Source organism: Spermophilus citellus (genome assembly GCF_964194105.1).
Source record: "Spermophilus citellus genome assembly, chromosome: 1".
NCBI classification, from domain to species: domain Eukaryota; kingdom Metazoa; phylum Chordata; class Mammalia; order Rodentia; family Sciuridae; genus Spermophilus; species Spermophilus citellus.
Window position 1 is genome coordinate 113,084,460 of NC_138182.1, and position 18,535 is coordinate 113,102,994.

The following is an 18,535-nucleotide window of genomic DNA, read 5'->3' on the forward strand; positions in this document are numbered from 1 at the left end:
TTTACACAGGCAATGGGGATCGTTGACTGGTACAGCAGATAGTTAAATGAAGAAGCTTTGCTAATAAACTTTGTAATGTTTAAAGTTAATCTATTGAGGAAAATCATTCTTACTTGAATTATCTAGATTAACTGAATATACTAATTAAATATTTCAAGTTTTTTTATAATAACTTATATATACACAATATTGCATCATAAAAATCTTTTTTTTTCTTTTATTTTTTATTGGTTGTTCACAAAATTACAAAGCTCTTGACATATCATATTTCATACATTAGATTGAAGTGGGTTATGAACCCCCAATTTTACCCCAAATGCAGATTGCAGAATCACGTCGGTTACACATCCACAATTTTACATAATGCCCTATTAGTAATTGTTGTATTCTGCTACCTTTCCTATCCCCTACTATCCCCCCTCCCCTCCCCTCCCATCTTCTCGCTCTACCCCATCTACTGTAATTCATTTCTCTCCTTGTTTATTTTCCCATTCCCCTCACAACCTCTTATATGTAATTTTGTATAGCAATGAGGGTCTCCCTTCATTTCCATGCAATTTCCCTTTTCTCTCCCTTTCCCTCCCATCTCATGTCTCTGTTTAATGTTAATCTTTTCTTCCTGCTCTTCCTCCCTGCTCTGTTCATAGTTGCTCTCATTATATCAAAGAAGACATTTGGTATTTGGTTTTTCAGGATTGGCTAGCTTCACTAAGCATAATCTGCTCTAGTGCCATCCATTTCCCTGCAAATTCTATGATTTTGTCATTTTTTATTGCTGCATAGTACTCCATTGTGTATAGATGCCACATTTTTTTATCCATTCATCTATTGAAGGGCATCTGGGTTGGTTCCACAGTCTAGCTATTGTGAATTGTGCTGCTATGAACATCGATGTGGCAGTATCCCTGTAGCATGCTCTGCATCATAAAAATCTTTATTCCAGTAGACATTAGTCGATCTATTAGAACATAATTAAGATTTGCTTTTCTGCATAGTGATGACATATATTTGAAAGCCAACAGTTAACCATAAATGGATGATATATTACAGAAACTAAATGATAGATATCAATGTATGGCAAACATGTAAAATAAAATTAGCATATCACTTGCATTCAAATTATGCCACAATGTGAGCATTTCAGTATCTGAATATTTTAATTACAATGATACCTATTCATTGGCCATTTGATGAGCCTCACTGCAGAGTAGGACAGGCTACTAGAAAAAAAATGGAAGTCAATGTAGAATCCGAGGCATGTGATAGCCAGCTACATATCTAATAGGCTACTAGCAATAAATTCTACATGGTTAAAAAATGAACTTTCTCTATAATGGTGGTATATTTTTCCTTTACAAGGAATTACATTCCCAGGTCTTTTGTTAAGAATGAGGATGCTATTCCAAATTCACAAATGTTCATGGATATAGGCTCACTGTATAGCTTGGTCTTGCTGGTGGGCATTGTGGAAAGAGATTGCCAGGTTCCCTTTCCCTTTTCTTTGGTGGGCTTCTCTTATATTCTACATTCAGCTCTACCTTTGAATTTCCTGCTCCAGTTATTAAAAATACTTCAATTCTTCTGAGATTAATTTTACCCAGTAATACTAGACATATTCCACAAAGTAATTTCTGCCTTTCCTGGAAAACTTCAATTTTCCTATTTCCTCAAATACCAGTCTCCTCAATATTCGCAAGTTATGCTTGTTGATTGAAATCCTTGTCTGCATTGGAGATATGATTCTGACCAGCTAAAGAATGTTAGTTTATTAGAGATTATGGTAAATGTCACAACCAATAAATGTCAACTAAGTTGAGACTTCATCTTTGTATTATATCAGAGTAGGATGGGAAAGCATACAAAAGAAACCTAAAGTTCTGATACCATTACAAATATTCCCAAAGAATTATATGATTGGATGGATCTGGAGACTATTATGCTAAAAGAAATAAGCCAATCCCCCCAACCCAAAGGTCAAATGTTCTCTCTGATATGCAGATGCTAACACACAACAAGGGTACGGGGGCAAAGGGAAGAGTAGAAATTCAGTAGATTAGACAAAGGGGAATGAAGGGAAGGGAGGAGGTACAAGAATAGGAAAGCAAGTGGAATAAAGCTGACTTAACTTTTCTTTTTTTTTAATTGCTTTTATTTTTTAAATACATACACCACAGTAAATCTCCACATCATGTACAACCACAAGACACAAGACAGGGATCCTAATTAGAGTAAAATGTACCTCATTTTGTATAAATATGTCAAAATATGCTCTACTGTCATGTATAACTAAAAAGAACAACTTTAGAAAAGAATAATTTGGTGAAATAAACTTTAGAAGTCCTTATTTCAAGTTACAATAGGCCATTTATTTTCTCTGTATAGTCATCTTAGCTAGCCTCAAAGTGTTTACTTTAGGTGTGCTGTTAGCATATTACCAGTTTCCTAAAAAAAAGCTGTTTTCAACCTATTATGATTTTGCTCTGTTATTAGAGGAAAACACCTCCTTGGTAGTCTGAATCACATGAGTCTCAGAGTGTCTTGCAGCAGAATTGTGGTCACATAGGTGCTGATGTTGTGGACAACACAAGTACTCCTGGCCTGCCCTGATTTGTCCAGGTGTAAACCTGTGATTGACACTGAGAAGTTTCTTTTGTCTCAGTGTTTGAAATTTATAGCAGTGACATCCTAGGATGGAGATATCCTGAAGCTGAATACTGCTATCTTTCGTGCCCTGAAAAAGGATTAAAAAATCCCTACTGCTGAAAACACTGCCACTACTTCATTACAGGTATTTTTAGAAAAAAAAAATGCATTTTTATTAATTATTATCTTAATTTTCATACTTATGGAGTATTGTGTGGTAATTCAATACATGTATACAGTGTGTATTAATCAAATCAATGTAGTTAATATTTTTAGACTATTTTTAGTTGTCAATAAACCTTTATTTTATTGATTTATATGTGGTGTTGAGAATCAAACTCAGTGCCTCACACATGCTAGGCAAGCACTCTACCAATGAGCCACAACTTCGTCACAGTAGTTAGTATTTTAATCTCCCTTTATGTTTTACAAAACTCTTTGATTAACAGGTAGTAATTATGTACATTCTTGCAGCATAGTGTAATGTTTTTCAAAGTAATAATGTGATGGAAAACGTAATGACCTTTATTTGATCAATATAAATTATAAATATTTACTGTATCATCTGGGCCCTTCTTGATTCTTGGTATTCCAACCTTTTCATTGACTTCCATTTTTCTAAGCTTTGATTTCTCTTATTTATTTAATAACATGAATGCAGTTTGATAGTGAGTATAGACTGTGTTTCTACAAAAACTCTGTCCTCTGACTATGGATTCCACACCTGGAGTGTTATGGTTTAAATGTGTCTCCCAAGGTGGGGTGTAGAGATGTGAGGAGGAGGAAGCAGAAGCTGCAGTGGTGACCCCCACGTTAAGAATTGCCTGTTCAATGGAATGTCTGCAGAGAAAATCTGTAGGAATGAATCAAAGACAAGACAACAGAGAAACCAGGTGGACTGCAACAAGCAAAGTCATAGAGTTAGAGCTACACAAGACCTTTGGAGAAAACATCAGAGATCCAAGTTCCCCAGATGCTGGTCATAGAAATATAAGACTTGTTTGCTCAGCTGGATTTTAGTCTTGCTTTGGTCTCATCCCTTCTTTTAATGCCCCTATTTCTTACTTTTGGAATAAAATGTTTACTCTGTGCCTTTATATATTGGATAGATGTAACTTGCTTTTGATTTTTACAGGGGCTAATGCTGGGAGTTTGCCTTGATTCTCAGGCAACATTGGACTTGGACTTTTGGGCAATCCTGGAACTGTTGAGACTATGAGAACCCTAGGAAATGGGCTAAACATGTTTTTCATTGTGTGATGGGGGAAAGGAGTAGAGTATTATGGTTTAGATGTGAAGTGTCCTCCAAAAGTTCATGCATGAAACAATGCAAGAAGACTTAGAGGTGAAGTGATCGGTTTATGAGAGCCTGATCTAATCAGTGCATTAATCCCCTGCTAGGAATTCACTGGGTGACACCTGTAAGGAAGTGGGGTGTGGCTGAAAGATCTGGGCCCATGGGGGCATGCCATTGTGGTTTATATTTTATCCATGGTGTGGAGAGCCTCTCTTTCTCTGCTTCTTGGTGGCCATGTCCTGAACCCCTTTCTTCTGTCACACTTTTCTGTCATGATGTTTTGCCTCCTCTGGAGTCTCAAGGAATGGAATCAGCTATCTATGGATTAAGATCTCAGAAACCTTGAGCATGCAAATAAACGTTTCCTCCTAAAAATTGTTCATGTCAAGTCACAGTGGTGAAAACACTGACCAAAACCAGGAAATTCAACCAAACTACAATTGAAAAATATTTGGAGAAAGAACTATCTGTACTGGATATCCATACACTTATTTTCTTGTCTTTATTACTTCAACAAGTATTTATAAAAGCTGTTACTTCTACTTTGTAACAGATATGAGCAGGAATCTAGACATGATTAAAACTGTACGGAAGGTGTGTATAGATTATGGGCAAACACAACACAGGGCTGGAGCATCTATGGGTGTTGGTATCCAAGAAAGTCATAGAGTCCATCCCTCACAGATACCAAGGAACCACTGAGCTTTATGGTCAAGGTGAAATAATTGTAGTTGAAGAAGGGAAACAAAGAATTACAGAGAAAAATTGTACAGGGGTATAGTATTGATGTAAGAGGTAATATTTTATAATTTAAACGAGCAAGAGTAAATGGATATTTCTCATTTGATTCAACATGTAGAATCTGTTGCAAGACCATTTGATTGCCTATAAATGGGTAGGGACTTAAAGTTTACACTAAATGAGTACAGCACTGATCAGTGGGGTAATTGTGCCCTCACATTATATTTTCTGAATATTGTAATCATGAAATCCTATATCTGAAATACATGCAAACACACACCTATTGTTAGGGTTTAGATATGAAGTGTTCCCCAAAAGCTTATGTATGAGACAATGCAAGAAAATGTAGAGGTGAAGTGATTGGATTATGAGAGCCTTAACCTAATCAATGCAGATGATTAACCCTAGATAGGATTTAACTTGATGGTAACTGTAGGCAGGTAGGTTGTGTCTGGAGAAGGTGGGACACTGAGGACTTGCCTTTGGGGTTTGTATTTTGTATTCATTGAGAGCACAACTCTCTCTGCTTCCTCTTATGATGTTCTGAGCTGAATTTCTCTGCCACATTCTTGCACCCTAGTGTGCTGCCTCACTTTTCACTCACTAGGAATGGAATCTGCCTTGTATGGACTAAGACCTCTGAAACTGTGAGCCCCCAAATAAACTTTTTTTTCTCTAATTTCCTTGTAAGATGCTGACAGTGACAAAAAAAAAAACTAAGTAAAACACACACACACACACACACACACACACACACATCAAGGCTCAAGGCACAGGACAGTATTTTCTTAGGTCAACATAGAGTTTTAAATTAGATGTTGGCCTGCATCATATTTTAATTAGATGTTTCTGAGAGATAAGTGCCATTCTGTATGAACTCACCTCTTTTGTGTTTGCTTTCATATGAAAACAATTTATGTTTGTAAGAAAAAGGATATATTTACTATAAGAGACAAATATATCCACATGCATTTAAATATAATAAAATTTCAAAACATAATAAACCTCTGTAATCTCCTTAGTCATATACAACAATACATATTTACTCTAGGGAAATGGCCTCAGCCTTTTTCTTTATTGTGGTTTGATTTGATTTGACTTCCTACCTAACAGCATTAGACTTTTCAAAACCTTTAAGGAGCACAACTGCATTATCAATTCAGATAAGGATTAAAGAAAATCATAAACTAATGCAAAAATATTAGGTGAAAATGCATCTTAATACAATAAGCCAGAGATGAACAGAGTAATTCAGAGTTACATCAGGAACAAATTTATATCATTTCACAGCATGATATGTTCTAAATGATTGAAATGAAATTACCCTGTGTACTAGAGTTGACAGCAGAGCCAGGTATGTGTCTCTTTGTGAATTCAAATACAGAAAACCCCTCAACATTGGGAAGTAAAGTCAATTAAAATGTATGAATGATTTTACTTTCCTGTACAAGCAAGTGTTATTTTCCTAAAAACAACCAGACGACAGGCAAAAAAAATTTACCAATAATAGAGAGTTGGTAGTCAAGGTAGAGTCCAAGAAGTTTTCAAAGAAGTGTAGTCTCAATTTGCATCAACATCTAATTAGTTCATTTAATTACTCCATGCTGAGAGTAATTGATTTTAGGCCTAGAAGGAGAAACATGTCTACTATCAGAAAAAAAGTAATTTTGGCTCTTTCAATTGGAATCTGGGCAAAGGTTGCGTCTAAGAGTGTATACTTTTTCACATTTTATCTACTATTTCAACATTCTTTCTAGTTATCACCAACATTAAATACCAATGTAATTTAGGTCTGATTAAAAAATGCTCATATTATGGAAATAAACTTTTATATTATCTAAATAAAATAATATAATGACATAAGTTACAATTAAAGATTTAGATACTTTGTTGAAAGTTTTTGGGTCATTTTTATTCACAGATATTATTTTTATATGGTTTCATGTTTTATTTTAATAAAGAAAAGTTTTTGTTTCTTTTTTTTTTTTTTACCACATTTCTTCTGATTTCAAACTGCAAAAGGGTGAAAATCCTCCCTCTACCTTAATCTCCAGTTATCCACAGATATCAATCAAATGTTTGCTTAGGTGAAAACTCACTCTTCCCTTACCTCATCCTGTCCTTAAAAGAGTTTTATGTTATGATAGGGCACTTCATGGGCCAAGAAAGAATTTCTGGGGTGACTTCCTTCAGTAACAATCAGAAGTAGAGGCTGAACTTTTTCTTAACAGCTTTTGAGGAGGGCAGGGACTTCTCTCAAAATATGGAAACCCAAAGAAGGCATCTTGTACCTCTTCAAAGTGAAATGAAATGCTCTAAGATCCATCAGCTTCCTGACTTGTCACAGTGCAACATCACAAATTACTGCAGACACATACTTAAGAAGTAAGTATATCACTTAAGCAAAGTAGAGAATATCTCTTCATAAAATAGTCCATTATTTAAAAATTTTACCACACCCTCCCCATCACATTTTAGAGTCTGTTTCTAGGATAAATTTCGCATATAATCTATCACCATTTTATTTCCATTAAAACCATGGTTATCTGAGTGAGAATGTTTTCCTTGTCTCATTGATATTTGAATGCTAGGAAAGTAAAATAGGAATCACTATCCATTCCAATGTCACAAACTATACTTCTCAGATTATAGAACATTTCATTATGTGTTGTATGAATCTTTTTTTTCTTTTGAGGGGAGGTAACTGGAGACTGAATTCAGGGCACTCAACCACCGAGCCACATCCCCAGCTCTATTTTGTGTTTTATTTAGAGACAGGGTCTCACTGAGTTGCTCAGTGCCTCACCATTGCTGAGGCTGGCTTTGAACTCTCAATTCTCTTGTCTAGCCTCCTGAACCACTGGAATTACAGGTGTGCACCACTGCACCTGTCAGTTGTATGATTCTTAATGTTGCCTTTAAAATATACTTTTGCTAGTTGTCAAATGACATAAATTGAAAATTATTGGAATCTATAGAGAACGACACAGAAAAAGTCATCAATAACTCGCTGTATAGGATAAGCAGCTGTGTGTGATTATATCTAGATCTGGAACTTCAGCTTAGACACAGGTTGAAATACCAGGGTACACTTACCCATCACATGTCACATCCCACGTCTGGAATATTGCAAAGATCCACTCATCACATTAACTCTCTCTAATTTTCCAAGACATTCAATTCATAGCCTTGGCACCCACCTAAGTGGTAAAATTCCTGTCAAAGGGAGATGGGGTCTCACCAGCTGCATGTGGACAAGTACATTGTCTGAAAACATCCTTCCTCTCTTCAGAGTACAGGTTGAAAATGAAGTTGGTGGCATAATTCTCATTGCACTTCTCATCCTTTAACACCAAGTGCCTTTCACAGATGTTTTCATCTTTTGCACCAGATGTTCAACACTTGCCTGCAGGTCTCAAATGGTGAAGGGCTCCTCAAAAATGTTGGCAGCATTGGCTACAGCTGCGTATTCTGCCATGTAGCAACAGTGACTGCCCACAGTCTTGAGGATAAAATGCTTGGTGCACACCGTTAACTCTTTGATCTATTTACAGGTTTTACAGATAGTAGTGAGTGCTGTGTTAGTCCCTGTACTGAAGTTTGAGCCAGGGATGTCATCTGAGACTATTAGGAAGTACCACACACGGGATACAGAAATTATCAAACTTCTTTCTGCCCTTTATCTATTAGAGACATCTCTAGCAAGTCTAAAAGTCCCCAATTAGAATAATTTGAATGCTAAGTATAGTTATTTTGGGTAGAATACTTTTCATCTCAAGTTTGTAGACTTTGATCACTTCAATCAACCTATACCTCAACATAACTCTGACTTCCTCAATTTGACCCTTGGCCAGTCCTTCAAAGCCATCATGCAAAACCAACAGGTTTTCCCTGGATGAGGACAATTCTCTTGGATGTGTGGTAACTGCAACCCAGGCCTGTAGCAGGGCTCTCATATTCTTCATGGCAACTGTATGTAAACCAATCTTAGTGATTGGGGTATAACACGAGCTAGAAGCTTTTCAACATCCCATTTGTTCATGAAGCTACATCTTCTTGGTGACATAGCTTAATTAAATCTCCTTTTATCTATTGCCTTAGTTAAACCTTTCATCATCTGGATATAGTCCACTGAGGTGCTGGCACATGGACAGGTTGCCAGAGAGGCTTCCCTCACATGTAAGAGGAGTCTGGGATTCCCCCCAAAAACACACACCCTTCTGCTACCCAGTATTTGGTCAAAGGCTGACAGTGTCCCAGTCCATTGCATGTGCCCCCACATGGTGACTCAGTTGTAATATACCTGATGTTCTACCACCAGGTTTTGGTTATTTCCTGTAGAGATTGGTTTTGTAGTTCTTGTCAATTTTAACTTCAGCTAAAATGATGCTAATGACATAAGAATTGCAGATCCTTGTCTCACTTAGCTGGTGACAAAGGTGTTCCCCTGGTCATCATTTGGAAGATGTTCTGGAATAAAAATCCAGTCAGCTTCATAGAAGAGATACATTATAAGGTCTAGGTATGCACAATAGCAGATGTCTTATTATAGCTGTAAGCAGTGTTAGTGATTGTATTTACAACTTCTATGATCTGTTGAAGGTAGAGTCAATAGAGTCATATCAGTGGCAAAAAAAAAAAAAAATCATTGTCCATTAAGCTGACTAAGCCTAGAGTGTTGAGGTAGGTGGACTTCACAGGCCCAGGGAGGCTACCATTATTCCCAATAGCACATAAATTGATGATCCTACACTTCACTAAAGTGTGAGGACATTAGAGTTATCCTTATCAGTCCTGAAAGTTCATGCACCAAATACTTCCAATCCCTTCTGAGACATCATGGAAACGCTCTCCTAGGAGTTTTCCTTGAAGTGGTCTCTACCACCAAAGAATGCTTGGTAACAATCATGGATCAAGAAGACATAGGCACAGGTAAAAATATCAACTTCAACTAGAACCCTGCCAGCACTGTTCATATCTTGGGAATCTTTACCAGAGCTTAACATGAAATGCCTTTGCAGATCCCCAGTGCTTTGACTGCCTGTACTCTTTACCAGTTATTATGTCTTTCAGTCTTAGCTTTCTTCTGTCATTGCTTGCTTGCAGATTGTCCTTGGGTAAAGACAGCAGCTGTTTTCTTTTTTCACAGTTCATCAGCAAAATTTGAAAGAGTAGATATCATCCTTTTCATGCAACACTTACTCTTTGGATTCTTTTAATATTGTTTTTTAGTTGTAGATGGACACAATAACTTTATTTTATTTGTTTTTATTTTTATGTGGTGCTGGGGATTGAACTCAGTGCCTCATGCATGCTAGGCAAGTGCTCTAACACTGAGCCACAACCCTGACCCATGCATTGTTTTTATATAATTCAATCTCTTATTAATTTTATTTTTGTTTATATTAATGCCTCTTCCATGTTAGGGTCTGTAAACAAGTCAGGATGGCACCTGGCAAATGTTAGAGTCTGTAAACAAGTCTGGATGGGGCCTGGCATTTTGCCAGACGGAGTGGTTTGTGAGGTAACTCCAGCGAGCCATTAAGTGTGGAGATTCCTTATTGGTTAACTGCTGTATCTAATTTATGTTAATTAAGATAAGCTGTGTGGAATGTATATATACCCCTCCTGTCCTACAATAAACGGCTCCCACTCCTGCTGTATCAATGTACACAAATTGTTCATCACCCCCTGGTTATTTTGCTGCAGCCGGACTGCGGCACTTCCAAGTCCAGATTTTTGTGATTATCTGTCAAGAGTATCAAGTTCAAATTCCCTGTAACTTATGGTGCTTGAACCTCACTCCTACCCTTTATATTTTTGTTATGTAATTCTCTAAATGCCCTTTAAATGATAATGGTGATAATGAAGTACAAGACACATTCATCCTGGAACTCACTCTGATGTGCTATGAACTGTATATATAATATTCAGGGATATGTATCTGCCAGTAGTTATGTGATGAAACCCCAAACCCCATCATGTGATGATATTAGGGGATTGGGCCTTTGGGAGATGATTGTCTCTTTTATAAGAGCACCAATTAAACATGCTGGTGCCTTTAGCTTGGACTCCCCATCACCTGCCACTGTGAAAACTATTTCTGTTGATTATAAGTCACTGAGTCTATAGTATTTTATTACTAGAGCCTGAGAAAACTCAGTCACTCCTTGTCATTTTAACATATAATAGCTCCACTGGCATAATGGCCTACATGGAACATCTGGCATTTCTTTCCCTAAATTGCTGAATCTTCAGTATTCACCTTCTCATTAACTGGTAATTCCATTATCACAGTGTCTCAAGTCCTAAACCTCTGGGGTTATTTACAAAGTCATTTATTTTTTTCTCTATCTTATCTAACATTTACTTTAAAAATAATCCAAATTCTGGTAACTTAACACCTATACCACTGAAATCCTAATATAAACAACCATCATTTTCTGAATTATTTTAATAGAAATGTAATTCATTATCCTGCCCCGTGAGTTATTCTCTGCTTATAGACTAATTTTGTTTTAATTTTTAAATCAGATTTTCTGAATGTTATGTTCAAATTTTCCCCATGGTTTTTCATCTTACTCTCACAACTACAGTGATAAAGCAATACAGATTCAGTTGTCAGGACACTTTAAGACACTCTGCAGCAACACATTCACCCTTTGTTCTCATCTGCAGACGTGTCTTGTTTGCTCTGGTGTCCATTCTTTCTGCAAAGTCTCCAGACACTGGGAAGTCTGAGGTCCTTTGACTTTGTTGCTTTCTTTGCCTGGGAACTTGAGTCCCAGGTTCTTCATCACTTCCCATGCCATCCCTTTTAGATCGTAGCTCAAAAGTAACCCTCAAGTAAATTTTCTTAATCTTTAACATCAATCCCATTATTTTGTGCAATATTTCATTTATTTATTTATTTATTTATTTATTTATTTATTTATTTTCTTTCATTTTTTTTTAACCAGGGATTGAACCCAGGGATGGTTAATCACTCAGCAATTTCCTCAGCCCCTTGTAATTTTTATTTTGAGACAGGGCTTACCTAAGTTGCTTAACTTGTGATCTACCTGCCCAAGCTTCCCAAGCCACTGGGATTACAGGTGTGCAGGACTGCATCTGGCTTTGCCCAATATATATATATATATATATATATATATATATATATATATATATATATATAACTACTCTGAGCAGAAATAAAAGAAAAACATATAAATATAAATAAAATATGTTTTTTCATATACATATACATACATACATTTACACATACATTGCATACATTGTCTTGGTATTGTGTTTGTTTTATTCCACAGAAAAGTTACTGATTTATTTCAGGCATTTAATAAATATTTGCTGTTGAATGATGGATAAATAAATGGATATTGATAGGTAATTATACAAAGAGTGGTTTTATAATCAGTAATGCAAAACAAAGCATGATAGTCAAACATGAAAATTACTTAAAATTATTATTTCATACTAATTAACATTTTTAGTTTTAATAAAACACCACAAAATATTATGTATATTAATTTTAGTACATGTTATCTTGATACATTGCCTCTTAATCTTTGAATTCAGGTCTGTACAAGCAACATAATAGTTCATTCTATCTGGATTGAATGTATTGGATAAAACTCAATTTTAAAAATAGCTATATATAATCTGTGTTCTACTTCTATATTAATATCTACAGGTAGATTTATTTAATACAGAAATTCTTAAGCTTCCTTCTGTAGTAAACTGTACACAGAAAGAGCGATATATCACTAAAACATTTTTTCTTATTAAGCAAACAAAATTATTAGTTGTTAAAATTAAGTTATTGCTTTGTAGAAAATATGATTGTGCAATGTACTCAGGATTGAATTTAACATAGGTAAACCAAAATAAGGTCCAAGAAGAGCAAAAACATGGAGAATCAAAAAAAATGCAATGTTAATGCCATAGCAATATGCTACTAAGCTACAGTTCTCTTTTCATTTAACATGTATTAAATAATCAGTAATTTTAAAATGTGTACATGCTAATATCTACCTCTATGCTACCCATGACTAAATATGTACTTACATATACCTACATGACATTCCTTGCTTGCAAATGACCTGCTCTCATGGTTTTAACATACAGTTTTCAAAATGCACAGTAGCAGGTTTTCTCTTTGGTTTGAATCAGAATACATATGTAATTATTTCATATTTTCTCAGCGTTTGCATTGTGCTGAAAAGAACATCACACCCCTGGAAGCATTAGGGTTATAAATGTGAATGCCATTTTCCAATTGATGGTTATCAGGAAGGTCTGAGGACTCTGTTAGTCTGTGTGGCAGCTTGTTCAATACCTTTTTCTTGAGATTCTGAATTGAATCAATTGCTTTCTGATTGCTGCACACTGGGACTATTGCCTGCAATCCTACGCACTGCACTCACATCACTCGATGTTGATTCCTTTGAGGATTTCCTTCCTCTATACAGTTACACCACTGCACATTCCCCTTAGAATAAGTTCATGTGTGGGTTTCCAGTATCTATTCCCACTCAGATCCTGCCTGTTTCATGGGTAATCTTACTGCTCATTGTCTTTTTCACTTTAGCAAAATGTAGGAGATTTTTTTTAATTACACTATAAAACCATAAAGATAATGGGGAAAACAGGGCTTAGGGACATGACATTCAAAATCTACTTGATAACACATAAAAAACAGATTGAAACATAATAGCACCTTTTTTACATATTAAATGACTAAAATATATATATATAAAACAATGAGTGGATTGACCTTGAAAAGAACTGAAGTTGGCTTGAGAAATAAGGATCAGAAGCATTGCAATTTGTTAGTTATCTTAAAGTATTGGAAAGAAGGTTATCTGATTACGACTGGGAAGTATAATAGCAGATGTGAATGGGTTAGCTCATAACACATGCAATGAACTGAGTCACTGGTAGGTATTTGAGGTATGTGCAAATTTGGGTTTTGTGTCTTTTTGGTGGCTGTGCTCAGGTAAGGGCAATTTTCTGTATTCATCTGATGTTTCTTGCAGACAAAATTGCACATAAGCAAACTCAAAACTCACATTGTGTTTGCTGGTTTTCCAAAATTATTGTATGATTTGGAATAAAGCCACACTTACAATGCAAGTATTATAGCAGAACATTCTAAACTGATTTCTTTCAGGTGAGCCAGAATTACCTTGGAAAGGCCAGATTTTACCACAACTGGCTTTCAAAATTGTGACTTTTAAGTGGCTGCTCAGTTAAGTCAATGCTTTAAGCTATACTAATGTAAAAATTAAAGGAACAGAAAAAAGTCAAATAAATAAAAATTTAAATCAAATCACATGATTTACTTGATGAAAACAATGAGAAAGTGTGTGCTTTTGGTATCTTAATAATTGTGTAATTGCATGAACCACACAGTGGAATCAAAATATGGGGAAACAGCATGAGCTATAGACATTGTTAAAATAAAACAGAACAAAATAGATATTAAACAATATGGCAGCTGATGGGATATTGATAGGCAACAAGCCTCATCAAGGATTTATCATTGGGTATTTGAGTAATATGCTAAAAAAGTGAGGTTAAAATAAAAAGCTGAGAACTGGAAAAAATAAAAATGACAATAGTACAGGTAAGCAACTAGTTTGCATGGAGAAAAATCCATGAATACTCTTCAGTTCCTAAGCAAACAGCCAATACTTGGGATGCTTTCCATGAGTGAGTGAAATGTGTGTTGAAAATGTAAAAACATGAAGGGAAATCAGACTAACATGTCTGAATTGTAAAATAGGATCACTGCTATAAAGAACCACAGAGTCATGTGATTTCTGTATAGATTTAAGGAAGGCTAGTAAGTCATGATAGATTATGGTGGAATATTAGAACAGCAAATTCACCTTAAAATATCTGGGAGTAAGCCAAAATAGTTTTTTTTCCCTTTATGGTACATGCTAAACGTGCTTTGATGGAAATTCTTGGGTTCAGAGACTTCAGGAGTATATGTTGACTGAGATTCTGATTACACTGATAACTTGGTTCACTATTTAGGTGGTGTGACCTTCTAAATCACTGGAACACTGGAGATAAGGCAATGAAGTTTGAGGCACACACAAAAAAATCAGTGCTCTGGTCTGGATATGAATTTGAGCATAGTACTTATGCTCAAATCTCATTGACCAAAGCCAGTCAGATTATACTTCTTCCATCAAGTGATGAGAGAAAGGAAATACAGTATCACTGGGAAAACAGAATGAGAGATCAGAGGTGGCTGATCTTTGAGTGTTTACACATTGAGTCTTAACCAAAGGTTTTGATTGCATGTCAGGAAAATGAATAAACATTTAACTACAAGTGACATCTCAGGCTGCACCTTGAGGGTGCATTCCAAAACATCAAGGAATTCATTCCTTCATTTATTTTCTAAAGAAAAAACACCAGCAAAGTCCTGTTGAAAGAGCCTCAGAAATAATCCTCATCCCATATAATCTTTACCATGTATCAGTGTTGTAGTTGTGTGCTTATTGGAGAATTTAATTCCCTGTGGAACATTAATTTTTTTTTTTTTGGAATTTAGAGTTATCATAAGAGACTACTTTAGACTTTGTGCTTTTCAGCCTTTGTTCACTAAAATTTGATGAATAATCATTTAATATTTTATAATAAATTCAATTAAAGTGTCTTCCAATTCATGCATTATTATATTAAGGAAAGCACAACTAGGTTATTATTTCTGAAGATATTTCCAAAAACATTTATAGAAGTCCATTTATAGATAAACAATTATATTTGGACTGAAATAAATAATCTGTAAAACTTTATATTCTTCTCAGTTTTAACTTTTGTACTTCTGACAAGCATCAGCCAATGGCTCATAGAATATCACTCCATATATTTTTTCTTTTTATATTACTCTCATGATTTACATATTATACTAGAGGTTTTTTTTTAATAAATTGAAGTAATAAACTCTCTTTCCTGCCAAGAACCATTTCCTTTCTTCTGCAATATGTTTTACTAACTTACTCAAGTAAAGTTTTCCACTAATTAGAAAAGCCACATGCATTTGGAATTAATATTGCCAGTTTATTTTAGTGTGTATTTAAATTTCTGGTCAGGTCATATGGTTAATATTACAAGGCAGTCTTGTAGAAAAAGAACATAGTATTTTATATTTTCACATAAAATGAATAAGTGAAGAATTCTAGAATTAAATCATTATGCATATTAAATATTTACATTATATAGAGATTATTATATGTTAAAGTATTAGATATTGGAATATTAAATAATAATTTAAATAGATAAGGATAATTCTTTAAAATAAACCATGCTTGTATACAACCAATAACTTTCAAACAGTGATACCTACATGAAGTTCAAAAGCTGAAGCTATAGAAATCTAACAGAGTGTAACCCTATGTGACAAGTGCCATTTATGGGAAGATCAAATAGGCCATAGCTCCTATATACCTGCAGAGAGATTCTGATAAATTGAAGTCAACATTAATGTCAGTCAAAATTTTTCTGTGGGCTGTCTACTTGTGCTGGACACTGTGAAAAGCTCATTACAGTATATAATGAAGGCAAGCCCACCTCCTTCACATTCAAAGGACTATGCAGTCTGGTTGGGAAGGACAAGTCAGTATTAAATGAAAAGTGAAACAGAGATTATTTGACATTTGGACTGGAAAATGAGGCATTAAAAAATGTAAGCTGGAGTCAAGAGAAAGCATTGTGAAGATGTATATTGATAGTCCTGTGAATTAGAGAATTAATGACAATTTGAGACAGGACAATTAGACAACAAAATTTCTGGATTAACAACCAAAAGTTTGAAAGGTTTTTTGTTTGTTTTAAAATACACATTTAGTTCTCCCTATTAGTTCTCCCTATTTACTAGTTCTACATCTGCAGATTCAACCTAGTATAGACAGAAAAATATTTGAAAAACAAAATTCCAGAAATTTCCAAAAAGCAAAACCCACTTGAGTTAAAACACTATGCTGAATCTATATGTAGGAAAATATTTGTGGGAATGCATGACATAGTTCTGTCTTTTTACAAGTCCTTCTCTTCTTGTCAACACTCATTTGAGTATTTTATTCTGTGTCTCATCTATATATTACGTGGTTCAACCAATTATGGTCAAGTCTATACTAAACAGGTACAGACTTTTCTTATCAATATTACCTCAACAATATAGTATAACAACTATTAATATAGCATTTACATTATATTATAGATGAGTTCAAGTAAAAGATAAACTGGGCATAGGTTATCTGTAAACACTATACTTCTTTTTTATTTAAGGGATATGTGTCTGCTCATTTTGATATACACATGGATGCCTAGGATTAATTTAACATTGATACTGAGGGACAACTACACCATGCTTTGTCAGATCATTGTGTATTATATAGAGCATCATGTTAAATAAGTAACAGTCATAAACTTATACTATGGTCCAACCTGGTAATTGAATATAGAAATTATTTTAAAATTATTGTCCTAAACTAGTGTCTTACATTAAAGCTGAAATACTTTAATTGTTATAAATAAATTGTGGGGAGCAAAACATAAGATTTTTTCAGGTGAAAATACAAGAAAAAAGATGCAAATAATTGAAAGGTCTGGCTTTTAGGAAAACTCCATATAGCAAAAGCTTGAGTCTTCCCCAGGTATGTTAACCACTTGCTTGACTTTAGTGGGCCTCTCCCTTGGTCCATGACCAGAATGTACTCATATACCATATGAGACTGTAGCTTAATGAACTTGGTTCTAATTCCTTCATTTAAATTTGTTACCTGTTTTTATGGTTAAACCATGATATGAGCTTCTCAAAATCACACTAATTTTACACAATCCTCCATTATCTATGACTTGGCAGGCTAGGATGAATGACATCAAGAATTTGGCCTCAAATACAGCTCTGTCCTCTGCAATGTCTGAGATTTATTTTATTTTACATGGTTTAGTCTGTTTTTAATCGGTCCAATATTCCTGGGGCCAAACATCAACTGGAATCTCAATAATTGTTTAGTGGACTTGGTGGCAACATGGAGTATCACTTTTAAGCACTTCCACAAAGTTCCCTAATAGTTAGCTTAACCAAGCACATCAATTACTATGGTATTGATTAGTAAATAAAGTTATTCAGAAAAAAAAAATGTGATTCAACTAAACTTATACAACAGAGAATTCAAACAGCATTATGTGACATTCCTATGGAGATTTGGTCAGCATACAATCCATAAGTAGCAAGCTGAAAATATGGACTGGGATAAATTGAAAGTAAAGACTATTTTTGTAAAATTTTCCTTTTCTTTGGTTTCTACCAAACACTTTTCTTTTTTCTATTTTAGCAGGTATGCTATACCTTCATTCAATTTTGTATCAAAATTCTAAAGACAATTTATCAAATATTTTCCTATGTGAATTTACTGGATAATTGGCTCAATGTATGAATGTGATAAATATTATTAGTTAAATGTACGTTCTTGTTATGAAAGATAGTCTAACACCTTAATATTTTCAAAATCAAAACATTTATTTTATTGTAATAGATTTTATTGCATACATATTTACATATTAATTTTCATTTTTATGAATACACAAATTTGAGATTATTCATTCATGTTAGATCATTTATAGAGATAAATATATATATATATATTGCAAGTTTTTTGTCATATTTTCCTACAGCATTTAGAAAATTATAATATTGAAATTCTTATTGACTGATGGATTTTAATATGGGATTTCTCTGGATAGAATACACAGGATCAATATGTGTAACAGAGATCTTATTTTTTGTTGTATTCAATAGCTCTTTTGAGGTGGAAAAACCTATATTCAAATCAC